Source organism: Myxocyprinus asiaticus, chromosome 25 (assembly GCF_019703515.2).
Source record: "Myxocyprinus asiaticus isolate MX2 ecotype Aquarium Trade chromosome 25, UBuf_Myxa_2, whole genome shotgun sequence".
Lineage (NCBI taxonomy): Eukaryota > Metazoa > Chordata > Actinopteri > Cypriniformes > Catostomidae > Myxocyprinus > Myxocyprinus asiaticus.
The window spans coordinates 45,073,780-45,099,933 of record NC_059368.1 but is presented as its reverse complement, the minus strand read 5'-3'; the positions used below and the strand labels follow the sequence as shown (position 1 = coordinate 45,099,933).

At 40.4% G+C, this 26,154-nt stretch overlaps 1 pseudogene; it reads right to left on the bottom strand.

Moving 5' to 3' along the window:
* LOC127416017 (laminin subunit alpha-2-like) overlaps window positions 1-23,693 on the bottom strand; it is a 336,769-nt pseudogene extending 313,076 nt beyond the window's left edge.
* Window positions 23,694-26,154: the final 2,461 nt, after the last annotated feature.

The window sequence follows — 26,154 nt, the reverse complement described above, 5'->3', positions numbered from 1 at the left end:
CTCCTCACATTCTTTTTAGATGCACGTGTTAAATCAATATTTTACGATGTGAATGCACTCCATAGAATTGTTTTTATTATTACTGTTCACATACTGTATATGTTAAAAACGTCCTATTCTCATTTACTTGCCAGTCCGAAGCCTTCCGTATATGGCTATGGCATGTGGGGGCGTGGTCATGTGTCTGTCTGCGGGAAAGGATAAGTGGTAAGGCTCATCACCTGGGCTGTAATCACTCTAACACCTGTCTCTCATTATAGTGATGGCGGAGGGAGACATGATAAGGCTCGCCAGAGTGGCAGAGGAGGGAGAGAGAGTGGCCCAGGGCAGTGGCGGAGGAAAGACCCGCATCAGAGACTGTAATTTAGAGAGAGCTATTTTGAGTTGGCCACTAAGAGCTGTTTTGCTTTGTGTATGTGTGTGAAGCTAAAGTGTGGGTAAATAAACACTCAACTGTCTCTTGACTCCTCCATTGCCCAAAAACTTATCCTTATCACAGTGGTGCTGAAAACCTGGCTTTGGAGGAGAACGCTGTTATGGAGTCCTCACTGCTGGGCGAAGTCTTCAAGACCCTCTCCAGCATCCAGCAGAGCCAGCATCAAGCCCTCATGGAGGTACACCTGGAGCAGGAACAGAGCTTCTTCAGGCACAAGCGGAAGACCGGCAGGTGCTTCGGAGCCTGATTGCCAGAGAGGGGGCTGGCGCTGCGACCTCCCCGGAGCCTACCACACCCATGATCCGGAGGCTTTCATCGACCTGTTTGAGAGGTCAGCCGAGGTATGGAGGTGGCCTCCCTATCAGTGGGTGGCCCGCCTGTTGCCCTTACGCTCCAGGGAGGTGCAGCTAGCGGCAAAGCAACTTCCCACCGCCAGCCTCCTTAATTACAACCATCTGAAGAAGGCCATCCAGCAACGGGTCAGTCGTAGCCCAGAGCAGAGTCGATAGCTCTTCAGATCCCTGAGCTTCGGGAAGCATGGCCGCCCTTTCGCGTTTGCCCAGCAGCTCCGGGACACCTGCTGGAAATGGTTGCTGGCGGAGGGAACTCACGGTGCCATGGAAGTTGTTGATCTGGTGGTGCTGGAGCAGTTCATCTCCCAACTTCCTCGAGGCATGTCTGAGTGGGTCCAGTGCCACCGCCCGACATCACTGGAGGAGGCCGTCCAGCTGGCAGAGGACTACATGGTGGCGTTTCCAGGAGACAGTGAAGCAGTGTTTTCTTCTCCCTCTCCTCTCTCTTCTCTCTCTCCACCTCCTGTGTCCCAAGTCCCCCCCCCACCCCTGTCCCTCTCAGTCCCACCCAGTTCCGGCTCATCGGAAGTGGGGAGGAGCCCCGCCCAAACCCCAGGGGACCCCTCCCCTTGTCTGTCCCTCCTACTCCCCCTGTCCCCCTCCGCTATCCCCCCCAGGTTGGCGAGACCGCCCCCATGAGTGCGGAAGGAAAGCCTGAGCCGGTCTGTTGGAGCTATGGGGAAGCCGGGCATGGCCAGTATCGTTGTCTGGCGATGGAGGTGGGGACACTGATCCAGATCCCAGAAGCTCCACAGGCCGCCCCAATCGGGCAGGGGCATATCGGATACCGGTAAGAGTAAAAGGGGATACACATCAAGTTTTGGTGGATTTGGGTTGTTCCCAAACCTCTATCCAAGGTGGGGCATTGGGTAAGAATAAACAGGTGAGGGTGAGGTGTGTGCATGGTGACATTAACAAGTATCCGGTGGTTACCATTGAGATACGATTCAGGGGAAAAAGGCATAGAGTCGAGGCCACAGTTAATTCCCACCTCACCCATCCACTAATTCAGTGAACCAATTGGCCTGGTTTTAAAAAAGTACTGAGGGTAATGTGTGTGGATGGGTCCTGCAAAATGCTGTCGCGGTGTGTGACGTGTGACGCTATGGCTGGAGAGGCGGTGCCAGCGCCATTGCGCCCTCTGCCATTGATCGAGGTCCCCTTCGAGAGAATTGGCATGGACCTCATCGGGCCATTAGAGCAGACTGCATGCAGCCATCACTTTTTATTAGTTCTGGTGGACTATGCAACGCGATATCCGGAAGCAGTGCCTATACGCAATATCTCAGCACGTAGTGTTGTGGAGGCACTCTTCAGAATTATCTCCCAAGTGGGGATTCCAAAGGAAATCCTCACTGACCAAGGCACAACATTCGTCACGTACACTACACGAACTGTACAAATTATTAGCCATTAAATTTATTCGCACCAGCGTTTATCACCCGCAAACTGATGGGTTGGTAGAACGATTTAATAAGACCTTGAAAAACATGATTCGTAAGTACGTACATGAAGACGCCAGAAATTGGGATAAGTGGCTCGAACCCCAGCTGTTTTCAGTAGGAGAGGTCCCGCAAGGCTCCACATGGTTTTCCCCATTTGAGCTACTGTATGGGTGTCGACCACGCGGCGTGCTCGACGTCATACGGGAAGCTTGGGAGGAAGGACCTTCGAATAGCAAAAAACAAATTCAATACGTTCTTAAGCTTAGAGCAAAACTCCACACTTTGGAGCAGGTAACACAGGAGAATTTGCTCCAAGCACAAGAATGTCAATGCCGACTGTACGACAGGGGGACTTGATTATGGGAATTCGCACAGGGAGATAAAGTGCTTGTATTACTGCCCACTTCGAACTCCAAATTACTCGCCAAGTGGCAAGGACCCTTTGAGGTCACACTACGAGTTGGAGATCTTCATTATGAGGTTAGGCAAATGGATAGGGGAGGTGCATGTCAAATATATCACCTCAACATCCTCAAACCATGGAGGGAGGTGGTACCTGTAGCCTTGGTGATGGTAGATCCGGAGAGGGCGGAGCTCGGGCCAGAGGTGACTCCCAAACCAAGTTCATTCACCCCGGTCCCCTGTGGAGACCACCTCTCACTGTCGCAGATTACAGACATTGCCCGGTTGCAGGCGGAATTTGCGGACATGTTTTCACCCCTTCCCGGTCACACGAATCTTACAGAGCACCATATTGAGACCACCCCGGGGGTGGTGGTTTGTAGCAACCCCTATCGTCTTCCTGAACACAAGAAAAAGATTGTTCAGGAAGAATTAGAGGCAATGCTTGAAATGGGCATAATACAAGAGTCGCACAGTGATTGGGCCAGCCCGGTAGTTGGTACCGAAGAGCGACGGCTCGGTCTGGTTTTGTGTTGACTACCAGAAAGTGAACACGGTGTCCAAATTTGACACTTACCCAATGCCGCGAATTGACGAGTTACTCAATCGGTTGGGCGCGGCTCAATTTTACTCGACGCTGGACTTAACAAAGGGTTATTGGCAGATCACTTTAACTTCAATATCCCCATAAAAAAACGTTTTTTGCACACCGTTAGGATTACACCAATGTGTGACATTTCCGTTTGGTTTGTTCGGAGCCCCGGCCGCATTTCAGCGCCTCATGGATAAGATCCTCAGACCGCACACAGCATATGTCACCGTATATATAGACAATATCATCATTTATAGTAATGACTGGCGGCGGCATATGCAACATCTGAGGGCTGTCCTGAGAGTGCTGCGGCAGGCGGCACTCACGGCCAACCCGAAGAATTGTACAATTGGACGGGTGGAAGTTAGGTATCTGGGGTTCCACTTGGGTCACGGGCAGGTGCATCCACAGGTTAATAAAGCGATCGCAGCTTGCCCAATGCCCAAGACAAAAAAGGAGGAAAGGCAGTTTTTTGGGGCTGGCTAGCTACTACTGGAGGTTTGTGCCTAGTTATTCTGATGTCACCAGCCCACTGACTGACCTTACTAAAAGGGGGGCTTTCCTTAAGGTAAAGTCCGCACTTTGTGGGGGGCCGCTGTTACATGCACCTGACTTCTCTCTCCCCTTTATTCTGCAGAAGGATGCACCTGACAGGGGGCTGGGGGTGGTGCTCTCACAGGAGGTGGGAGAGGAGGAACGGCCGATACTGTTTATTAGTTGCAAGCTCTCCTTCAGGGAGACAAAGTACAGTACCACTGAGAAGGAGTGTCTTGCGTTTTAAGTGGGCTGTTCTTACCCTCCACTACTACCTGCTGGGGTGGTCCTTCACCCTCTGTTCCGATCATGGTCCTCTGCAGTGGCTGCACCGCATGAAGGATACTAATGTGCGGATCACCCGTTGGTATCTGGCTCTTCAGCCCTTTAAGTTTGAGGTGATCTACAGACCGGGGGCGCAGATGGTTGTGGCTGACTTTCTCTCCAGAAATGGGGGGAGTAGGCAGGCCAGATGTTGAGGCCTGAGTCAGCAGTGGGGGTATGTGGCATGGGGGGGGGGGGGGGGGCGTGGTCATGTGTCTGTCTGTGGCAGAGAGAAAGTGGTAAGGCTTGTCACCTGGGCTGTAATCACTCTAACACCTGTCTCTCATTATAGTGACGGTGGAGGGAGACCTGATAAGGCTCACGTGGTCATGTGTCTGTCTGTGGCAGAGGGAAAGCGGTAAGGGTCGTCACCTGGGCTGTAATCACTCTAACACCTGTATCTCATTATAGTGATGGTTGAGGGAGACCTGATAAGGCTCACCAGAGCGGCAGAGGAGGGAGAGAGAGAGCCCAGAGAAGTGGCGGAGGAAAGACCCGCAACAGAGACTGTCATTTAGAGAGAGCTATTTTGAGTTGGCCACTAAGAGTCGTTTTGCTTTGTGTGTGTGTGTGTGTGTGTGTGTGTGTGTGTGTGTGTGTGTAGCTAAAGTGTGGGTGAATAAACATTCAACTGTTCACTGTCTCCTCTATTGCCCACGAACTTATCTTTATCACAATGGCGTTTTCATTACCGTGGATTATGATAATTGTGAATGAACATGCACGCACGCTCTATTTATGAATGTCTGCAATTTACTAACATACACAAGTTGTACTAACAAATCTGTGGAATAAGAAGCGTTCGTGAATCTGGCGGAAAATTAACAAAATTTTTTAGGAATGAGGCCCGAGGATTTCACACACTAATACTCACTGTAATTTGGTCTCTGAATGAAACAAATTTGTTCATTATATTCTACTAAATAAGACCTTTCCAAAGATATATAACACATGTCTGTGTTATCTTTGTGACTTTTTTTTTTTTTTTTTTTTTTTTTTTGTGATAGCAATTTGCTAATTTTCTTAAATGGAACAGTTCTAATTTATCAGCAAATTTAAAAGCAATATTTTAGAATTGGTCAGATCAGCTATATTCATTGTAAAGATAAGAGTCTAAGCTTTAAAACAGCACCTATTTTTTATTTTTTATTTATTTATTTATTTTTTTGCAGATAAAGCAAGTGGTTGTTGAGTAATACCATTTCTTTTCGTGATCAGTGCCCCCTAAGGGCCTGGTACCGTGTTGCTCCGGGTTTAAGAGGTTAAACTCCGGATACTATGTAAGAACTGTGGTAAATTATCAGAAGGGCTAGTACAAAGGAGAATTTAACAAGAGCTTTAAAGCCTGGACCCCCGTGCATAAAGGACAAAGCTGTTTTTCTCCTCTGTAAATATGTTCAGTTGTAGCGAACTTTAATGGAAAATGTTTATTCACTAATTAAGAGCCTGATAAAAGATAAATATCAGCTAAGAAGTCATACTCTCTGAATTTTTTAACATAGCCCTACATAAAGGTGTTAATTAAATTGTTACAGATTTTATAGTTGCTAATATCAGTAAATTCACATCCGCCTCCCAATTCAATGCTTTACTGTCAAATGTGCATTTCTATGTGACAGAATAAGCAATATTAATTCAACTGTATTTGAGATTCAAAAATAATATCATTATATGTAATAATATCAACCCCTAATTTGAAGCAAGCAAAATGTGCCCAAAAAAAATAAGGTTAGGATGACGGGGAAGGCTCATTAATTTTAGGAAAATGTCAACAGATTGGTCAGTGAGACGTTCTGATCACCTGCCATACTACGTTTCAGAAATAAGCTTGTGGGCCACAAGAAATGAGCTGGTGGGCTGGATTTAGCATTGAGTTTGACACCTGTGCACTATAGCTTTCCAAAATCACAAGCTCCAATCTGATTGGCTGGCTTTACACAATTTCCGGGAGTCAGGGTGATTGCTGTTATTTCTGTTAGTACCTGTTGTTTGTTGGTGGTGTGTTTACCTGCTGTAAATCCAGGGTTATGGTGACGTAATGGTAGTCCATCCCGTTTCATGATGCTTGGACTCTGCCACCATTTGATAGTGCCGTCGATGGCATACTCGATGGAATGGCACTCTGCATACATGATAAACACAGTCATGGGAACTCAATTAATTGAAATTAATATCAGTCAATACCAGACAGGACAGTGAAGGGGGAATGTGATTGGAACGTAGGACAGGCTGGGCTGCACAACTGGCAACAGCTTTTGAATATCTGATCACAAATTAAATGTATTCATATCATTCCAATTTAACAAGGAATCCACTTTCTTGCTGGTAAAAAAAAAAAAAAAAAAAAAAAAAATTGGAGAGGAAAGCAGGTAATAGGCTTTCACCAGCAGGTAATAATGCATCATATCATGAATAAGATGAATGATTATCAATGCAAGAATTAAACTCAGACAATTTCACACACAGATTTCCATGCAGCAGTTTTTATTTGATCCCTGCATGTGAGCAGAGATAAATCATATAAAACAGTGAAATTGCTCACTGTAATATTAACTAATTAATATTCTCATTTGTTTCGCCTGCACTCAGGGGCGTAGCAGTCATTTTAAAAGTGGGTGGGACACAGCTGTGAGTAGGTGGCTCACACAGACCCAACACTTAAAGTGCAGTATTAATATATTCAGGGTTGTTTCATCATTGTCAGTGATCAGACCTACCACCGTCGAATCATCAGCAAACTTAATGATGGCATTGGAGCTGTGTGTTGCCACACAGTCATGTGTGTACAGGGAATACAGGAGTGGGCTGAGAACACAGCCCTGTGGGGCTCCAGAGTTGAGGGTCAGTGATGAGGAAATGAGCTTGACAGGAAGTCCAGGATCCAGCTGCACAGCGAGCTGTTTAAGCCCAGAGCCCGGAGTTTCTCATCTAGCTTGGAGGGCACTATGGTGTTGAATGCTGAGCTGTAGTCTACAAACAACATTCTCACATAAGTGTTCTTTTTTTCCAGGTGGGAGAGAGCAGTGTGTATTCTAGATGCAATGGCATCATCAGTGGAGCGGTTGTTGTGGTAAGCAAACTGCAATGGGTCCAGTGATGGAGGCAGCACAGAGCAGATGTAATCTCTGATTAGTCTCTCAAAGCATTTGCTGATGATGGGGGTCAGAGCAACAGGACGCCAATCATTTAAGCAAGTGATTTTCGATTGCTTTGGAACAGGCACAATGGTGGACGTTTTAAAGCATGTGGGGACTACAGACAAAGAGAGGGAAAGGTTGAAAATGTCCATAAAAACACCAGCCAGTTGGTTCGCACACACTCTGATGACGCAGCCCGGAAAGCTGTCTGGACCCGCGGCTTTGTGGATATTCACCCGTCGGAAGGATTGGGTTACATCAGCTACAGAGACGGAGAGTGAACTAACCTCTGTAGCTTCGGCCACAAGAGCTCTCTCCGTGAGGGCGGTGTTATTTCCCTCAAAACGAGCATAAAAAGTATTTAGCTCATCCGGGAGAGAGGCAGCGGTGTTCACAGCAGAGTTTTTATTCCCTTTAAAGTCCATGATGATATTAATTCCCTGCCACATGCTTCTAGATTTTGTGGTGTTAAACTGTCCTTCAGTCTTGCTCCTATACTGACGTTTTGCTGTCCGGAGGGCATAACTGGCTTGTTTATGCTCCTCTGCGTTCCCAGGATTAAAAGCGGTGCATCAAGTGCCACGCAAACATCGCTGTTAATCCAAGGTTTCTGGTTCGGGTAGATCCGTATTGGTTTGGTAGGAACAACATCCTCTACGCATTTTCTGATGAAACACGTTACGCTATCAGCGTAAAGCTCGATGTCGTCATCAGAGGCGGACCGGAACATCTCCCAGTCCACGTGATCAAAACAGTCTTGTAGCATAGAGTCTGTTTAGTCCGACCAGCACTGGATCGTTCTGAGGGTGGGTGCTTCCTGTTTCAGTTTCTGCCTGTAAGCGGGCAGAAGCAGAATGGAATATGTTACAAATTGCATTTTACAGCATGTATTCTGTCATCTGTAGTGGAATACATTTCAAAAGTAACCCTCCCAACCCTGAATATATTACAGTATATATTAATATATAATTATGATTTAAATATTATATTAATATATACGTATTATTTACTTTTAATATTTGTAGTATTTAAAAAATTCAAGTATTGCAAAATAATTGAAAATTAGCTGCAAAAATAAAGGGCATCTTTTGCAGCACTTGCTTCTGTTTCACACATGACAATAAAAGACTGAGCACAAGCTGGTCCTGAATAAATGATTTAATCAATTACAATAATGACAATTGTGCATGTGCACAGTTTAATTTTTTACTCTGTGCTTGTACATTGTGGGATTTAAATGTATCCAAGTGGCTCGAGTGTTTTGACTGCGTTCACCAAAATTCGTTCAGATCCATTTAATGATTCACTGACCATTTCTGGTGATGCCAGAGGGTGGTGACAAATGAGTGTCTTGTGTGAAATGAGTTAGTAACTGAATCAATGATCAAAAGAAAAAAATTATCCTTTATGTCTAGAGAGCTACAAAGAGACTTTAGTAGAGGTTTTAAGCACGATAAGAACAAAGCAAATCTAGCATTTCCCTACAGTTTGTCGACTGCACACCAACATAGAGGTAAAAAACAGGAGCTGATATTAAAAATAGCTTTACATATTTAACACAGATCTAGTAATGTGCTTAAATTGGCAAAAACAACCTATCAAACTATGACCTCACAAACATAATGTAAAAAGCATAACTTAATGAAGACTCATGTGCTGATATAAACTCTTACAATGTGTGCTTAAAAGAAGGATTGTCCTTTTTTTTTTTTTTTTTGCAGTGCATTTCACATAATGCTGCCAATCAAGAATGATATGCCGATAAATAACTCTCATTTGTGTGTTCCTCATCTCTAGATTATTAATTTAGATCAACATCAATGCTGATAAAAAACATGGATAAATGAGCATCGTTGAAAGCAACTCTGTAGAAATGAATGGAGCTGCATTGATTAGACTGTCTGACTGATGGCCTATTATGTAAGAGTTATTTCGGCTCATGAAATTCACCCGTGATTGGCTGGATGGTCGATCAATCAGCTCAAAGTAACAAAACATAAAGAATACTGTATACAAATCCATTTGGATTCGGTATGGGTTTAGCTTGGAAAAGTGTGAGGGACAAAAATCACCTTTTTAAAGAGTGCGGGGGACATAGCAAAATATATTTAAGATATATTGATGACTCGTCTTGCACTAAACAGATTTTTTTGTAATCAAATGCTCTCTAGTCAGGAATCTTATTAAAAATATAGTTCAGAAACGTGTTTCTAATGTTGGGATTCTGCAGAGTGGCAGGTGCTTCACACAGCCAGGAACAGCAGAATGTTTGACAGACATTTCACTCTAGTCAGTAGTTCTGGGGCAAACGTATTAAACAGTTGTACCACGTTTGCGCGCTGTTTTTCAGCACAAAAACCTGTGTTAAAAACCTTATTCACTATTCATCCATATTCCAGTTGCACTATATTTAAATTAAGTAATTGTCATTCTTTTCAGCGCAATCACGCCTCCATTCTATGTAAATTAGGCTTTTTGTAGATCACACTTCATTCACAAAATGTTATGCTATTTGCCTGACGCAATTAATGTCACACTACTACTGCTTGTGGAAAGCAGGCGGTAAACAGAATATCAATTAAAAGAGATTTTTGCATTGGTTTTCCATTGACCATGGCAACAGTAACTCCCCATCGTTTCTGAACACCCAATAGGCGTCGCTGATGTGTACATGTGGGCAGTCATGTGTTAATGTTTTTGACTTTCTGATGTCAGAATTCAGCCATTTCTGAAAAATCTCTGATGTTGTTTTTGCAGCTTGAGGTCTGAAAGTTACAGTACTGTATGTTTTCATAGTACATAAATCTTTTATCTTAAAAGATCAGGGCAAATTTTTCTCATGATATGACCCCTCAACTGCTGTAACAGCTCATATTAAACATGCTGGAACTTAATAATGTGTCTCTGTTGGCTTTTACCTTCATGAGCTGAATGGAGTTGAATAAAACCCTGTACTGAAGTGTCTTTTGAAATAAAGTTGTCTGCTCTAATGAAGGATGAGTTTTATAAGCACTGAAATTCTCCTGATATGTTTATCTCAGCACAGAGCCTGTCAGAGCCAAACTATATGACACAAATTTTCAATCCTTCTTTACACTCAGATTCTTAATCAGGCAAAGTTGATTAAAGTTGTCCACTTAATCATTTATTTGACTGGATATATTTTTTTCTAATTTATAAGCGAGGTCTAGGTTTCATTTGAAAAGAACTCCCCCGCTGCTGAAGTCACATCTCTCTCTCTTTCTAAAATTTTCTTTAATTACATGTTATATTAATCACTCTCTGGCTTGGATTGTGTGGGTGACTCCTGGGCTCTGCCGTGTGTGTGTGTGAGTGTTTGAAGAGAGAACATAATATCTTGCTCATTACAGACTGAGGTCTCTGGATGACAGCACTAGAACTGTTTCTCCTGTGACGGCTTAAACCCAGGTGAGTCACCAAATGTTTTATTAAGACCTTTCAAACAGTTTGCATACACCAAATAACATGACACCGACCCCTAAAAGCATAGGCTTGCTTTACCTGACAGAAAGATGAAAGGTGAATGTCAGGAAGCCTGTCAAGAACATATTCAAATGATCTATGTATAATCTAATTAATATTCATGAGTTTCCTGAAAAAAAATGTCCCCACCACTTTTTAAAACAAAGTGACTCCCATGATTATTAAACATTTTCATCTACTGACACACAAATCATGGCTAGTGTTAACAGTGATTGTGTCCGCACGCACTTCACTTCTACCTGTCGATTTTAAAAAATGTATTTATTGAAACATGAAAATTTTGTCAAACACTTCAAACAAAACGAAAATATAATCAAAATTACGAAGTGGTCAAAAAAAGTCATACCAAATCCAAATATTTTACTGTAATGGTGGCGGCCCCCAAAATAAATTTAAACACCTTTTTTCTTTATAAATAAATTCGGGCACCAGACAAGATAAACCCTTGTCAAAAAGAACAAATGCAACCTCAGGGATCTCTTTAAAGCCACCAGTCACAACAATCATTTTGTAAAATACAGAGATAAAACACAAGAGCCAGTGACGAACAATTTATAATATTTATTTTAAACAATAATGAAAATGTAGATCAAATAAGTCAATTTAAATAAAGCAAACAATTAATTAAATTAAACAAGTGATAAACCCATCTGCGTGTATGTGGATGTGTGTATAGGGTATATGTGTGTATGGGTGCATGGGAGAAAGTTCGAGTGCTCTGAGATCCAAAAAATAGTGTGCGCTGGTCAGGAGTGTGTTTGCATGTACCTTGAATGAGTGTGAGGCACAAGCGGCAAGAACACAGAGGGTAAGTTAAACCTTAAGGGATCTGGGCTGGTCATAATATCTTCTTAGCTTCCGATGTTGGCTCCAGATCTACTCCGTCACAGAGCAATTCAGCGGTCGGCAGGCTCCGTACTCGCCACTCCACACAAAACAGGAATTGTTTCACTGGTAGCTGTCTGTGACGAGGAGGAGGGCATGGCAGGGTCGTGATGGAGCACGGCCTGTGCTGAATCAGCGATAATAAGGGGCAACCGGAGACGCTGGTTCGAGAGAGAGACACATATGCACGTGGCCACGTTGCATATGTGTCTGTTTGTCTTATGTTTTAAGTTGTTTTAAGTTGAGTTTTACATTAAACCTTATGTGTATTGTTCAGCCGGTTCCTGCCTCCTCCTTGCCCATCCTTATACTGTTACAGTAACCCGGGATGGAGGAGGGATGTGCTGTTGCGGAGTCCTCCCCGCTGCCATCTGCCTGGGGATGGAGGGGTCGCTGCCGGCCACCGAGATCCAGAGGAACGGTGGTCATCTGCCGAGAAGAGGAGAGAGAGTAGATCTTGCTCGCCGGCTCCCGGACACACTGTCGCCCAGTCCTCAACTGCTCCTCCACCCTCTGGCGGATGCCAGCTCGCGTCTCCCCCATCGGACGGGAGTGAGTCCACCGGCCCCTGGTGGATGGAACCGCTCCTCCCCTTCTCAGCAGATGGCTGCGGCTGCTCCCCTGGCAGATGGCAGCGGCTAGGACTCCGTGACAGCGCATTCCTCCTCCCTCCCGGGTTTCAGCACTACTGTAACAGATAAAGGATGAGCAAGGAGGAGGCAGGAACCGGCTGAAAAAATAAACGAAAGGTTTAATGTAAAACAAAGTCAAACCCATCAATAAATTCAGGCAAAACACGAACTGTAGTGTCAGGCGTTGTTTATGAGTCCCTTTTAGATCTCACACCTCCATTGCTATTCCATTTCATTTCTCACAGCACAAGTACACGATGGTATATTCTCTCCTTTTGCCAACTCTGCACACAACTTTGTCCCTCCACACCTGTCACACCATAGCGGGCAGCCATTTTATAGTCTCAGGTTAGGGATTTAGAGATAAAAATGATAGTGATTGTCAGGGATTTAATTTGATGTTCCACTATATTTTCAGAGTTTATACAGGATGGTTGGCAACCCTAATCGAGATGCATCTGCTAGGCTAGCTACTTCAGAATAAATCTTCCCTAAATTTGCCACAAGCCTTAATCCACTGATAAGTGTTTGGTGTTTCCTTGAAGTTTTCAGACTGCATCTTCAGGCTCTGCATCTCCACACGATACTACCACAAGATTAACTTTGTGTACAAGGTAAAAACAACTGCATTCATGAGCTATGCGAAAACACCGGGAAAATTTATTTGTCACAGGAGATTGGTAATATTTACCCTCAAATCAATTTGCCTGGGATTGATTTTTTTACCGGCCGTTTTTTAGAAGGTAAAAGATGCTGTAATCTTTACCAGCATGGGAATGTACAGTCTGGAAAAAGTCCAGAAAAATGACTGATATGACCAATTTGCACAGGATTAAAATCTAGGAGAAACTCTGATTATTATTACAGTACATTACACCACATCCTCACCAGTGTACATTTTTTTTCACAGTTTTTTGTTTTAGTCATAGTTTCAGTCTTTTGATGAAAATGTCCTTTAAAAATAGTCTACATTCCATTGTGTGATATTCATTCATTTTAGTCCATTTTACCGTATATGACATATAATTTTAGTCAACGAAAATAATATATTTTAGGTCATGATGACGTGCAAAATGGGCAAAAAAGAATACAACTGTAACAGACCAAACTTTAATAAAATATTCAAACATTTAGAATTTTTTTTAAACCTTTTCTAATGTAAACATGTATCAAACATACAGTATAAAAGTACATACTATCCTTGTTGTGAAAAACCTGAACTCCTGAAATAATAATGAATAGTCTGAAGTATTAGCTACTTTTTTGAAGTTAGCTTACTGTATTCTGAATTCTTCATGCTTTAGAGACTTTTTAATTTTACATGAAAGGACATTACTGTCACAGTCTGTCTCCCTCATTTTCTTCATTTTCTTCAAGGACTCTTATTTTGAAGTTTTCTCCCGGTTTTCTCACCTCCTGATCCATTCCCAGCCCTGAAGCCACCCCCCAGGCCCCCGGATCCTTTCCCAGCCCTGAAGCCGTCCCCTTGGCCTCTTGATTATCCTCCTTGGATCCTTCATCTTCTGCGTCATCATACCCTCCTCATCCATCGTTGGGCACCAGGAGTCACCCTTTAAGGGGGGGGGGGGGTCTGTTTCCAATCCTCCACACCTGCCCTCCATTTCATCATTAGTCATTGTTTGTATAAATACCCTCTAGTTCTGTTCATCCTTTGTCAGTCCTTGAAGTGTTTCGTTGAGTTACTGAAGTGCCACATTGTGTTGTTAAAATGTTACGTAGAGTTGAGTTTGATGTTAAGATTTAGCGTTTGTTTCCACTCCAGCATTTGTTTCCACTCCATCGATTGTTCCACTCCAGCAAATATTCTACTCCAACGATAATAATTAAAAGATTTAAAGATTCCACTCCTGCATCTCCTCTCTTCCTCATCCACTCCTAGACTCCAACGTTACAATTACATTGCACTTGGCATGTTTCTTGAGGCCAATTTATAGTTCTGCGTTGAACCTACGGCATTAACTATGCGTAGCTACGGTGGTTACGGCGTAGCTTACGCTGTAGCCTAATGTGTGCCTCTTCAAAAACGTAACTGCACGTCAGGTCGACGCAGACCACAACAGCTGTGATTGGTCCACTTTATCCAGAGAACGCCTCCCAGGATGATATCAAGGATATCTGAGGTAGCGTCACATTTTATCCAAGTTTATTTGAATATCTATGCATTATATCACATTGTATTTCGACTCGTGACCATTGAAGCAATTATCTCAAACGGGAGCATCTGCTGGTTTTTTATTTTATTCTGTTTGTGTTTCATGAAGTTATAAGCAAAACTTGACAAAAGATATCTGTTTACAGCTTATAAACTCTAAAAGCTTTTTTTCCCCTGGCCTTTACTTGATGATAATTTGATATGTGAGTAAAATTATATGTTTTGTATTCTACTTGCGAACATTCTGATCGGCACGATGACCGTATGTTTGATGGTATATGTACAGTAATAATCATATTTCTTAAGTTATGGAAACGGAACACTTCTAATTTGTCATCAAATTAAAAAAGCACCTGGTAAGTGTTGGTTATATTGCCTATATTAATTTTTAAGTCTTTAAAATGACACCCAATTTGTGTTATTCAAGTGAGTAGTTATTAATTAATTTGATGATTTCTTTTTCAGCACGGAACGCCAAAATGTTTGTGTATTATTATTTAAGAGACTTGAGCAAGCATATAGTAATTTCCTCATTTATTTTCTGCCTGCAATGCAGGCAACATGTAGTATATTATTTATTATTCATTTCAACATTCACATACTTTTGAACTAATTTTTGCTGCAATAATTTAATAAATACTTTTGAATACAGAAATGACATTGCTTGCATTGCTTTTGTTTATTTGTACTCCCAGAACGATGCAGACACACCAACACTATAAATGCAAACCAATGCTTTGGCCAGCACATGGATCCTACACCGTAGGTTTGATGCAGAAGCATAAATCAGCCTTTATGGAAACCGCATATTCACAGCGCAAGTTACTCAACGCAAATTATGCATATTCTGACTAGCGCGTCATTTAGTTCAAGTTCACCTGATCATTCCCTTCACTTTGCAGATGTAAGTTGTTCCATAAATGTTGTGGATATATTGATTGATCTCATGTATTAATAGGATGCTTATTTAGTATTTACCCCGTTTTGTAGTGGTTCACAGAGGCAAGGATGCTTGCTGTCACCTTTCCTGTTCCTGTTGGCCATTGACTGGATTATGAATACATCCACAGCCCAAAAGCTAAATGATATCCAGTGGACCCTCTGGACACAGCTGGATGACCTCAACTTTACTGATGACCTGGCGCTTCTCTCCCATACAAATGCAGGAAAAGACATCCACCGTCGTAGAAAACTAAGCATGCCTGGGCCTCAACATCCACAGAGGAAAAAGTAAGGTCAACGCAGCCTATGCAACCCCCATCACGATGGAAGGTGAAGCCCTAGAATAGGTGGAGAGCTTCACCTACCTTGGCAGCATAGTCGACAAGCAGGGTGGGACAGCTGCCGACGTAAGTGAGGACAGGCAAAGCGAGGACAGCTTTCCATCAACTGAATAATGTCTGGGGCTCCATGAACTTGACCACCAACATCAAGATTTTTTAAAACCATCATGAAGCCTGTGCTACTCTATGGAGCCGAGACCTGGAAAACCACTGTAAAAACCATGAAGAGAATCCAGATATTCATCAACACCTACCTCAGAAAGATCCTTTGGATCCGCTGGCCTGATACCATCAGCGGAGGCGGAGTGGCCATAGGGAGAACTGGGACTTTTCCTGGTGGGCCAGCCACGAAACGGGGCTGAACAGGGCCGTGATAAGCTGTAACGGGCTGCCGTGTTATGCAGAAAAGGACAGGGACACCCCCCTCCTGCTCAACAACTTTTGGGCCAGTTTCTATGTAAAATCCAGTGCCGATTTCCACCCCTGACCATCAGTAACTAAATGCTGTGCCAGCGAACGGAACAGCAGCCTGTAGATGAAGAGATCCTCCAAAGGCGCTGGGGATGGATTGGCCACACCCTCCGCAGATCCGCATCCAATACAGTATGACAAGCTCTCATCTGGAAAACACAGGGGGAAAGAAAAAGAGACTGGCCAAGGAACACCTGGCACCGCGATCTGGAGGAGGAAACCAAGAAAATGGGACTCACCTGGGGAGAGCTGGAGCGGCTGGCCCAGGATTGAGATGCCTGGAGAACTTTTGTAGGTGGCATAAGTAAGTAAATAAGAAGGGGTTCATTATGCCATTGTTCAACTCACACAGCTCAAGTGGAGAAATCCCCAATATACTGGATTAATGGATTAGTTGAATCCATATCTAATATCTTATTCTATATACAGATTCTCAAGATGTTTCTTCCTCTGTTTTTATTTTGCACTGTTAACATCTTGCTGTATCATTTTTATTGTAATATTTTCATCAACAGTATGCTTTAATAAAATTGTTTAACCATCATCATGATGCATCTTTTTCGCCTCGTCTTCGTTATCGTTGACAAAATCAAAAAAAACCCTTCGTCAACGCACGTTTTCGTCAGTGATTTCGTTGACGAGATTAACACCGATCCTCACATTGATAACAATGATCTCATCTGAACATTTATCATTATATTTTTCACATTTCGGTAATGAGAATTTTCCACGTTACAGTTGATTTTGGGGTGAAAAAAGACCCAGACCTGTTCTTTGATTGTAAATCAGATCACTCGGGGCAGCTATTTTGTAGTCATGCAAGTACAGCTCCCTTCCACTTGAATGAGGAAAGACCGAAATATCCACAACAGTTTGTCACGATAACGTTCAAGTAATAGTCTGATTTCTAAAAAATCAAGCTGATCCAGCTAACATGTGGTCAAGTGTCTTTATCAAAAGGTGACTGGCTCTTTAAAAGCTGACGTGTGTAATTTTTTTGATGTTAAAATACTTTCTTATATTCCATCTTAATATGTAGAAATAAGTAAACCATTAGTACATTGATCTCCTATGTATGGCTTTCCAAAATTCCTCTGTTTGTTTGAGTGGTCCGGCCAGCTTGACAGTAACATCGGCTCAATCAATGGTAAAAGCCAAAATGGTAAAGCTGTTTGAAGACAATCTCTTTTTTTTTTTTTTTTTTTAAATGTATACTTGTAAATCATTGAAAACAATGTTTATTTATGAAAATTTAGTTTGGTGATGCTAGTGTCGCAGAAATTACACACTTCAGATTTAACAGGCTGGACTACCATTGTTGCATTTGCATAATTCCTTTTCTCCCATTCATATGTATACACGTGGGCCGTCTTTTCCCCTTATAATGTCTCAAGATTCACCCATAAAAAGAGAGATAAAGAGAGATATTTAAGCGATAATCTTTTTGTTTTGCTATTGTTCAAGAAGTCTAAGACTCAGTCTAATAATACAGAGGTCATAGAACAATGATGACCAGAAATGATATTTTTCTTTTGACTCCATCGCTTTTTATCCTTGTCTCATCTATTCCATTCCGTCCCTCACACTTCACACTATCCTATTTCATCTCTTAAGCTTCTTTTTTTCAGTATTGATCTTTTTGCCACAGTATAACCTATGCCTGTCACAACTACTCACTAACAAATCCCATTTATGTCACCCACTTTTTCATAAAAACAGCTAAGTTGCGAATTTCATGGGTACCTATTCTGGGAGATGTCTAGACTTGGAAACAGTGTTACAGTGGCAATATATATGCAGAGTGTTTAATCAGCATAAATCCAAAATAAAATGGTTGGTAAATAGGAACAGGGTCAATATACAGGCAAACAAACTGCCCACTTCTATACTACCCATATTAATTTTTCTGTATGTTATCTGTGTATTGTGTACAGTAAAAATATTCTACTACTTTTGGCAAAATGTGCTTTATACAACAGAGCACACTGCAAGGAATTCTCAATAAGTAAAAGGCTACTTAAATTCTCAGCTGACAAAGTAATAATTATGTTGCACATCCGTCATTCGAAACACGCTGGTTCAACAATATAGAGCTGTCGTTAATGCTGTTACGCAGGGGGTGGAGTGTTAACTTCTGCAGAGATCAAATGTATTTCAATATTTTACTACAGGGAGCTCTGGAATGCTCTATTCTGATTGGTCAATGATGCCATCTAGCGGTCTGATAACCGCACATCCACATATCAGACCGGTCATCCAGGTATTGCGAGTCCTCTTTCTTGCTTCTCGGATCACTGTGCAATCTCTACAAGTAAGCCAATAAAATAATTTCAACTTAAATCAACATTTCATGTGCATTTATTTGGCAAATAGTCTTGTAATAAGATTCATAATGAGCAATCAGATGTTCATTAATTACAAAATAAACAGAACTCGCACAACCAAAGTCGCAAACCGGAGGTGGATTTCAACTGTTCTGTGATTTATCTCTTCTCACTTAATTACATAATTTCAAACCAAATCAATATTTAATGCCCTTTTTTTGTTAGCGGCTGTGTAATAAGCAGGATAATGTACAGTCAGCCGGTTGTTATAATAAACACCTTCAGGCTGATACAAGAGTTGTTCGCTTCATGTCAGGGTCTTGATCACCCTGTCGGGTTTATTTCACGATAACAACCGTCTGACTCTACATTATCCTTTACATAATCTCCATAATAAACCTAGCGGTGTTCAACGGTTTTCTCTTAATTTTTTTAAACGGCATTAGGAAAGCGGCGTTCACATTTCTACAAAAACACCAGAATAAGCTGTTTTCATTTCTAGTGCATGTGAACTGGTAGAAAATATTGACTAAATGAAAGTTATATATGGAATGAAAGATAAAGTATAGAAGCCTCAGCGATGCTTCTAACCACAAGCTGTTGAGCTGGAGAGCTGTTATTTCAACAAAAAAGTTTTACTCCTAAAGAAATGAATTGTAATTTTGAAACATATGTATAAAATCATGAGCACTCACATGAGATGAAGACTCTAGTCATATCAGTGACCATATAAAAGCTGTTTTATTCTACATGGGGCAGGGGCGCCCTCATGGGGGCTGCCATTTTAGAATCACATGATCAGCTGAATACTACTTTCTTAATCTCAGTAACCGTCTTGTTATTGGACATTTTCACTTTGGATTAAATTAATCGTGGCTGATTGTGAATAGTGAAATTATACAATGGCACCTGTAGCTGAAAACTATTGACCTGTTTCAGTGATGTCACTTTTCTCCACAGCCGCCATATTTGTGACCATCAGCGGGAGGAAACAATGGTGGGGAATGGAAAACACCCGAAAAACAATATCAAGAAAAACATCAAAAATCGCTTTTGATCCATGCCAAGCCCCAGGGAAAGTTCACACAGGTCTGAAGACATCACAAATATGGTCAAATTGAACTTTCACAGACATTTAAAGATATTTTATCCACAATTCATCTCCGTACGTCGGCAAGTCTAATGTGTGACCGGCGAGTACACACGCCCACTGGTACATCACCGTAAACGTCTCTCATTCAGAAGTTACAAATGTTTTTGTGTTGTTTTCTGGTCTGATTAAGTCACAGTATTAAAAAATGTCTGTGATGATCCCGTTTGTATGAATGTAAGAGCTTCTTTTAACTCCTGAAGAAGGTTTTTGTTGCATCCCACAGTGCAGCACACTGAATGTATATGGAATACTGGTCACAAACATGGCGGCGCGGACATACAGTGACGTCACATCAAACAGGTCAATTGATTTTGAATGATGCTGCATCCACACCACTAGGTGTCACTGTAAGTCCAAGATGACATGAGCAAAAAGGAACTGAGTACACCTTTAAACTAATTTTCTTCTATTTTTTTTTTTCCAAGTGTTTCCTGTTCAACTATTCACAAAAACTGCCATGGCATAATTTTATTTAAATTTTTTCCACACCAGTCTACTGTTGTATTTTATATTTAAGACAAACCTGCCCCTTAATGGCACAAACAAACTAAAACTGTAATCTGTTGCTTTGCGTGTTTAATTAGGCAGTTCTTGGCCAGAATAAATCGCAAAGAGAACAAGATTTTATGCCTTTTACGCCAAGATTACGAATACACAAGACTAGTTATGACTGTCACAGGTTGTGGTAGAGAAGATGAAGGAGAGGCGTTGGATCTATTTGCAGGCTTTAATGAAGATGATGAAAGAGATATATAATAACATGGCGTGCCATAAACTAAATAAACAAACCATCACAACTATTACATGGACGAGAACTGACAAAGAATGAACAACACAGGAGGGTATTTATACACAACAGAACTAATGAGGGGATGGCAGACAGGTGAGGATGATGAGGAACAGCTGGTAGTGATAAGGGCAGTGCACTATTGGAAATGGAGTCCAGGGGGAAACTTCAAAATAAGAGTCCATAGAAACAGGAGGGGAGACAGAACATGACAATGACATATTAGGTGTATGATTATTATTATGACGATTTTATTTTAAAGATGACAATCTACTCATATGACTACAGTGTTGCATACAACGATTTGAAATGTTTATCGTTGCGTAATACTGTTTGAATTACTTTTTTTATTTTTTAAGTAGTTGGCAGTGCATATTATGCAGCAGGCAGTATGTCAATACATGAACATGACATGTAATATTAAACAGAGTTTGTACACATTTATTTTTCCCACGCTTGTGCAGACAGCATGTGTATTTAACTGCTGTTTTGTGAAGTGCACAAATGTTTTGTGTTGTGCACAAATACACCACACAAAACATGAGAGAGAGCAGAGCACTTGATCTCATGGAATCACTGTCAGCTGCTCGACCAGATGTTCTCAACTTGTTCTCAGTAACCAGTGCTGGGCAGTAACGGATTACATGTAATATGGATTATGTAATCAGATTACAAAACCAAGTACTTTTAATTGGATTCAATTACATTTTAAAATACTTGTAATTGGATTACAGTTACTTTTTATAGATTACATGATTACTTATTAACAAGGCAATGGCAGTAAATTGTTAATAATTTATTGGTCATCCTAATCATTCTCTTTTTTCAATCTTTAAAATTACGTTTGGTAAGTCTTCGAGTGTTTTCGAAAGAGAGGAGGAGGGTTGTGTGTTTTGCACTCAGAACTGATACTCGCTACTAGCCAGCCAGGTGGAGATGGAGCGATCTACCTCAGCATTTAACCACTGGATCTATAGAGATAATTTCATTTTTAAGAATGAAATTACACCAATGTTGTGCAGCTCACAAATTGAATTTAATTGCTTCAAAGGATCTAGTGGATGCCATCTCTAAGGTTCCTGTCTGCAGGGTACACAATAGTTCAACTGTAAAATGTGCAGCAATATGGAACAAAGCCCATCGCTCTACTGTTGCTGCTGATGCAGTGGAGTCCATGAAACTTGACACAAAACATGACACAATCCTTGTGTGACTCGGTGGAACTCTGCTGTTTTAAAATATTCTGCTCTTTTAGAATATTCAAGCTGTTCAAAAGATAATATCTTGCACCTCAGCTTTAGAGTAGGTGATGGTCTATCAGTAAGCAGTAAGGGTTAAAAGTGTTTCAGTGCTTTTAGATGAAAACTTTGACCTAGCAACGTTGCTGTTGATTTTATGGTCATTAATGTTTGCAATGTTGCTATTGTTTTACGCACTTAAAATGAACTTGACTTCTCAGAGTTTTGAATTATAAACTTTGGTCATGCACTGTCATTGCTGTTAGATTTAATGTTTATTTCATTCATGTAATGTTTAATGCACTTTTTAAATGTCATAAGGAGCTCTTTTTGTGAGGCTCTTTTTGTTAGTAATAAAGAATGGAAAACATTTTCTTCCTCTTTGTACGTTTATGTTAAAATAATTATCCTACTCAAATGCAAGTGACATAAAATAAAACAGAATTAGGTTGAAAGTAATCCAAAAGTAATCAAAGTAATCTGATTAGATTAACTCCTGAAATGTAATCTGAAGATTACATTACTGATTGCATTTTTTGACATGTAATTTGTAATCAGTACCTGATTACAATTCACAAGTAATCTGCCCAGCACTGTCAGTACTGAAACACGTTCAAGCTAGACAAAAGCAAGGTTCCTCTCTCTGACTCGCACAGAGATCATGTACAGTCAATCCTGCAGACACAGTAGTAGTCTGTAGTAGTCTATGGCATACGCAGGCATACTCCATATGCCCACATATCTTTCGGAAGATTTTGCATATGCCCACCCAAAATAAGTGATGATATGTATGGCCACCAGAACAACGAGTAGGCTTTTGACCCGGAACTTTCAATTTACTAATGTAGTGCCACAGCACCGTTGAGGGAATTGTGTTTTTTTTTTTAAGTGTACAGTGATTCGCTCTAAACGCGCACGGAGCAGCGGTAGGCAGGAGCGCAACTGATGGCACTGGCAAGACAGACAGTCCGACTAAGCTGATCCACCAACCAGAACATTCATTTCAGACACGACTGGATATTTGCTAACCAATCATATTTTCAGTTTCAGTAAGAGGCGGGATATTTCCATCTAATGCTGATGCACATGCATCACTGGAGTAACCATAATTTGCGCTATAAATTTATTTTCCTGTTAAACATATATATATATATATATATATATATATATATATATATATATATATATATATATATAAATATATATATAGACTATACAATTAAATGTAACTTATGCAATTAAACTTTGTGAAAATACATGATGTTATTGCATCCGTGCTAGTTTTTGATGCTCTTTGCAGATAACTGTGTCCCGTAATTATATCAAATGTATTTTTTTGTGCCTTTTACTGCTGTCCATGGTGCCTTTTTTTTTTCATGATATCAGATCATTTAAATTTATATTTCTAAGTAGGAAAACAATTTCACTATACACAGAAAAGCATGTTATAGTACACATCTAAAACAAATAACTATTAATTTGTATGTAGGCTACTGTATATATGGTAATACAAGATAACATGTTAAAGTGAACATTACTACACTCATATGAGCTATAACAACAGTTTATTGAAGTATTATGTATGTATTAGTTTATTAATTAGAGTAATTATAAAGTATTAACAATTTTCATAGAAGCCTAATGAAAGCAACATCAATGACACCTATTAATTTAAATACATATTTAACATCGAGTCACCATACACATCGTAGTAGTGTACTATACACCATGCCAGCAAGAAACTTACCCTGATATACATTTTGTAAGTTCATGTGGGACTATGATTACAACAGCCAATATATACATTTTATTTTTATGGAAAAAATTTCTTACACATTTTACATATGTACTGTATATAAATGTAAATGTATGTACATTTTAGAGACCGGGTGCATGTGGCTCCTTTATAAATTCACAGTATGCCCACCTCTTCAGACACTACTACACCACTGTCCAGACCCTGCTGTGGTTTAACTGCGAGGATAAAAGTCTTTTCACGCTGTTCTTCATCCAGACGCATCATACGTCAGCAGCTGGCTCTGGAATGTCCAGAACCAAATGGGTATTATATTCTAGGGCACAAACATTTTTTTCCCACGAAGCATTAGAGATAATTCCAGCTTGGAGGTTTTTGAAACTGCAGCCATTTCACTTGTATTTCATTGACTTGATCTAACAGTCACAACAGGGTGATGCACTGGAATGCAGCGCAAGGCCCACACATTTCTCTTCTCATTATGCTATTTTTCTTAAAGGAATGATTAAACCATGATGCCATGGTAAAATTGTGGTACATTTTTTTTTTTTTTTTTTTTTTTTTTTTATAGAAACACTGAAAAAACAGGTTGTCCGATTTACTGCATTTGTAATTTACACAACAAAATTGTGTTTCTCTTCTAAATTGATTTTCTTTGCTTTCAATTAATGTAATTCTCTAAAATGTGCAATTGACCTAATTGCAGTGAGCTAATGCAACACAATTCTTGAAAATTTGTCACAACTTCATTCATCTACTTATTTTTTTTTAATGGAATTCTACCTAATTTATTTGTGTTGGGACTACATGAAACTGGGCAGGGGATTTGTAGATCCCAGCATGCTTTGTGGAGAGTAAAATTGTTGAAATTAAGTGTTATTTTATGTGTTTTTGAGCAATATGAGAAAAGGGGAGACGTGATAGTGTTTAATGTTCAGATATTTGGTGATTTAGAACCGATTTTGTTGTACAGGGTTACCAACTTGCATAACCTTGTAATATAAATTATTTATGTGTCACAAAAAGATTACATTAAACTGGAGAAATAAATCATGTCAGGGACACATATAAAACCACTTTGAGGCTACTCAACTGGATCATTTACAAATAACAAATACGTTTTTTTATTTCTTACTGTTTAATCCTTAAATTCATACCTCGGGTCTTTAGTGAACTGGGACCTTATTCCATCCCCTTTTTTTATTGAGTTATGCTCTTTATCTTTTGTATTCCTCAACCTTTATCTCTTGAATAGTGCAACAATAAAAAAATGCCAAAGATGCAACTATATTTTTTTCTTAATGCTTAATTGCTAAAAGTGTATAAGATCATAACTGACCCCAGATTTGTAATAGTGTTGCAATATATATTTACACTTTCATAAATCACATTTATATGATTAGTTCATATCTAAATATGTCTACCATCGCAGATATCTGTTTATTTTATTTCTTTTTACAAGACAAATGAGTACAATATTCTACATCACGTTGATTTTCTGCCCAACAGTGGTGAATTATCAGTTTCCCATATGCGTGTACACATACATATTGTACATGCATTTTACTCCTCAAGGTGGCGCTGATGTTTCGTGATTGACTTGATTTACATTTGACATTATTATGTGAGGAAGAAGTAATGTGGAAGGAAACTATAGCAAGTGTAACACATGAACAGTATGATTTGGCTTTTGCCATTTGGGTGTACTACTGTAATAATTTAAGTTGTCAGTATGTGTTTGACACCCAGTTGTGTCTCACAAAAGTTCAATGTGGAATTAATGAATCATTTGTTGCATCATCTCTTTGATATATGAAAAATAAAACACTGAGATATTATAAATTATTTTCCATTATTTTCTAATTGTCTCAATGTAAACCAGATTTATATATATATATATATATATATATATATTTAAAAAAAAGGGACACGTTTAAATTAATTTTTGTGGTAGTCAACATCAGGGACTAAAAACGGTTCAAGGAATGAAAACATAAACCGAAAACAGACTACATTTTTGCAGAACATAAACGAAAATGGGAACAAAGTGATTTTCAATTGTTCTGGAGTGAAAATGTTATTTTTAAATGCTGGGAACCAGTTATAACTGGTTAATTTAGTTCATAACAATTTCAGCAATTACTACTATATTTCATACACACAGAATGAAATTGAGGGACTTCAATCCTGAATATAAATGCATTTGTCATTCTCAAAACTGGCCTTCGAAGTGTCATGTTTAGAAGTGTATGTGCTGTCTGTTTTGATCACACTGGGAACAGGACTGATCTGAGAGGACGTAACTCAGGGTCATAGCTCTCTCTCTCGCTCTTGCTCTGGATCGATATCAGCGCTCATTCCTGCTTCATTCATATCCTCATACTGCTGATCCTTCATTCAGCTTGACAAAACTAATTATTCTTTCATGGCACTCTGGGTGTCAGGAGCTGTAAGCTGTCTGCAGGCCTCACAGCCCAGAGATATCCCTTTAAAAAGATGAATATCTCCATTGCCCGCTTTAAATTTTCTGTGCATTTATGACGAGATGGAGGCCATCATGAACTGCAGAGCTCTTTCTGGTCATGCTGGACTGTCAATTCAGAGACTGCAGCCTGATGGAAATGTTTCACCAGGGGCGAAAAAGGGGGGGTTTGCAACAATTCCCTCTAAGCTGCTAGCATGCGCTGCTTCACACTTACAGTGTTGTTGCCGCACAGATAAAAAC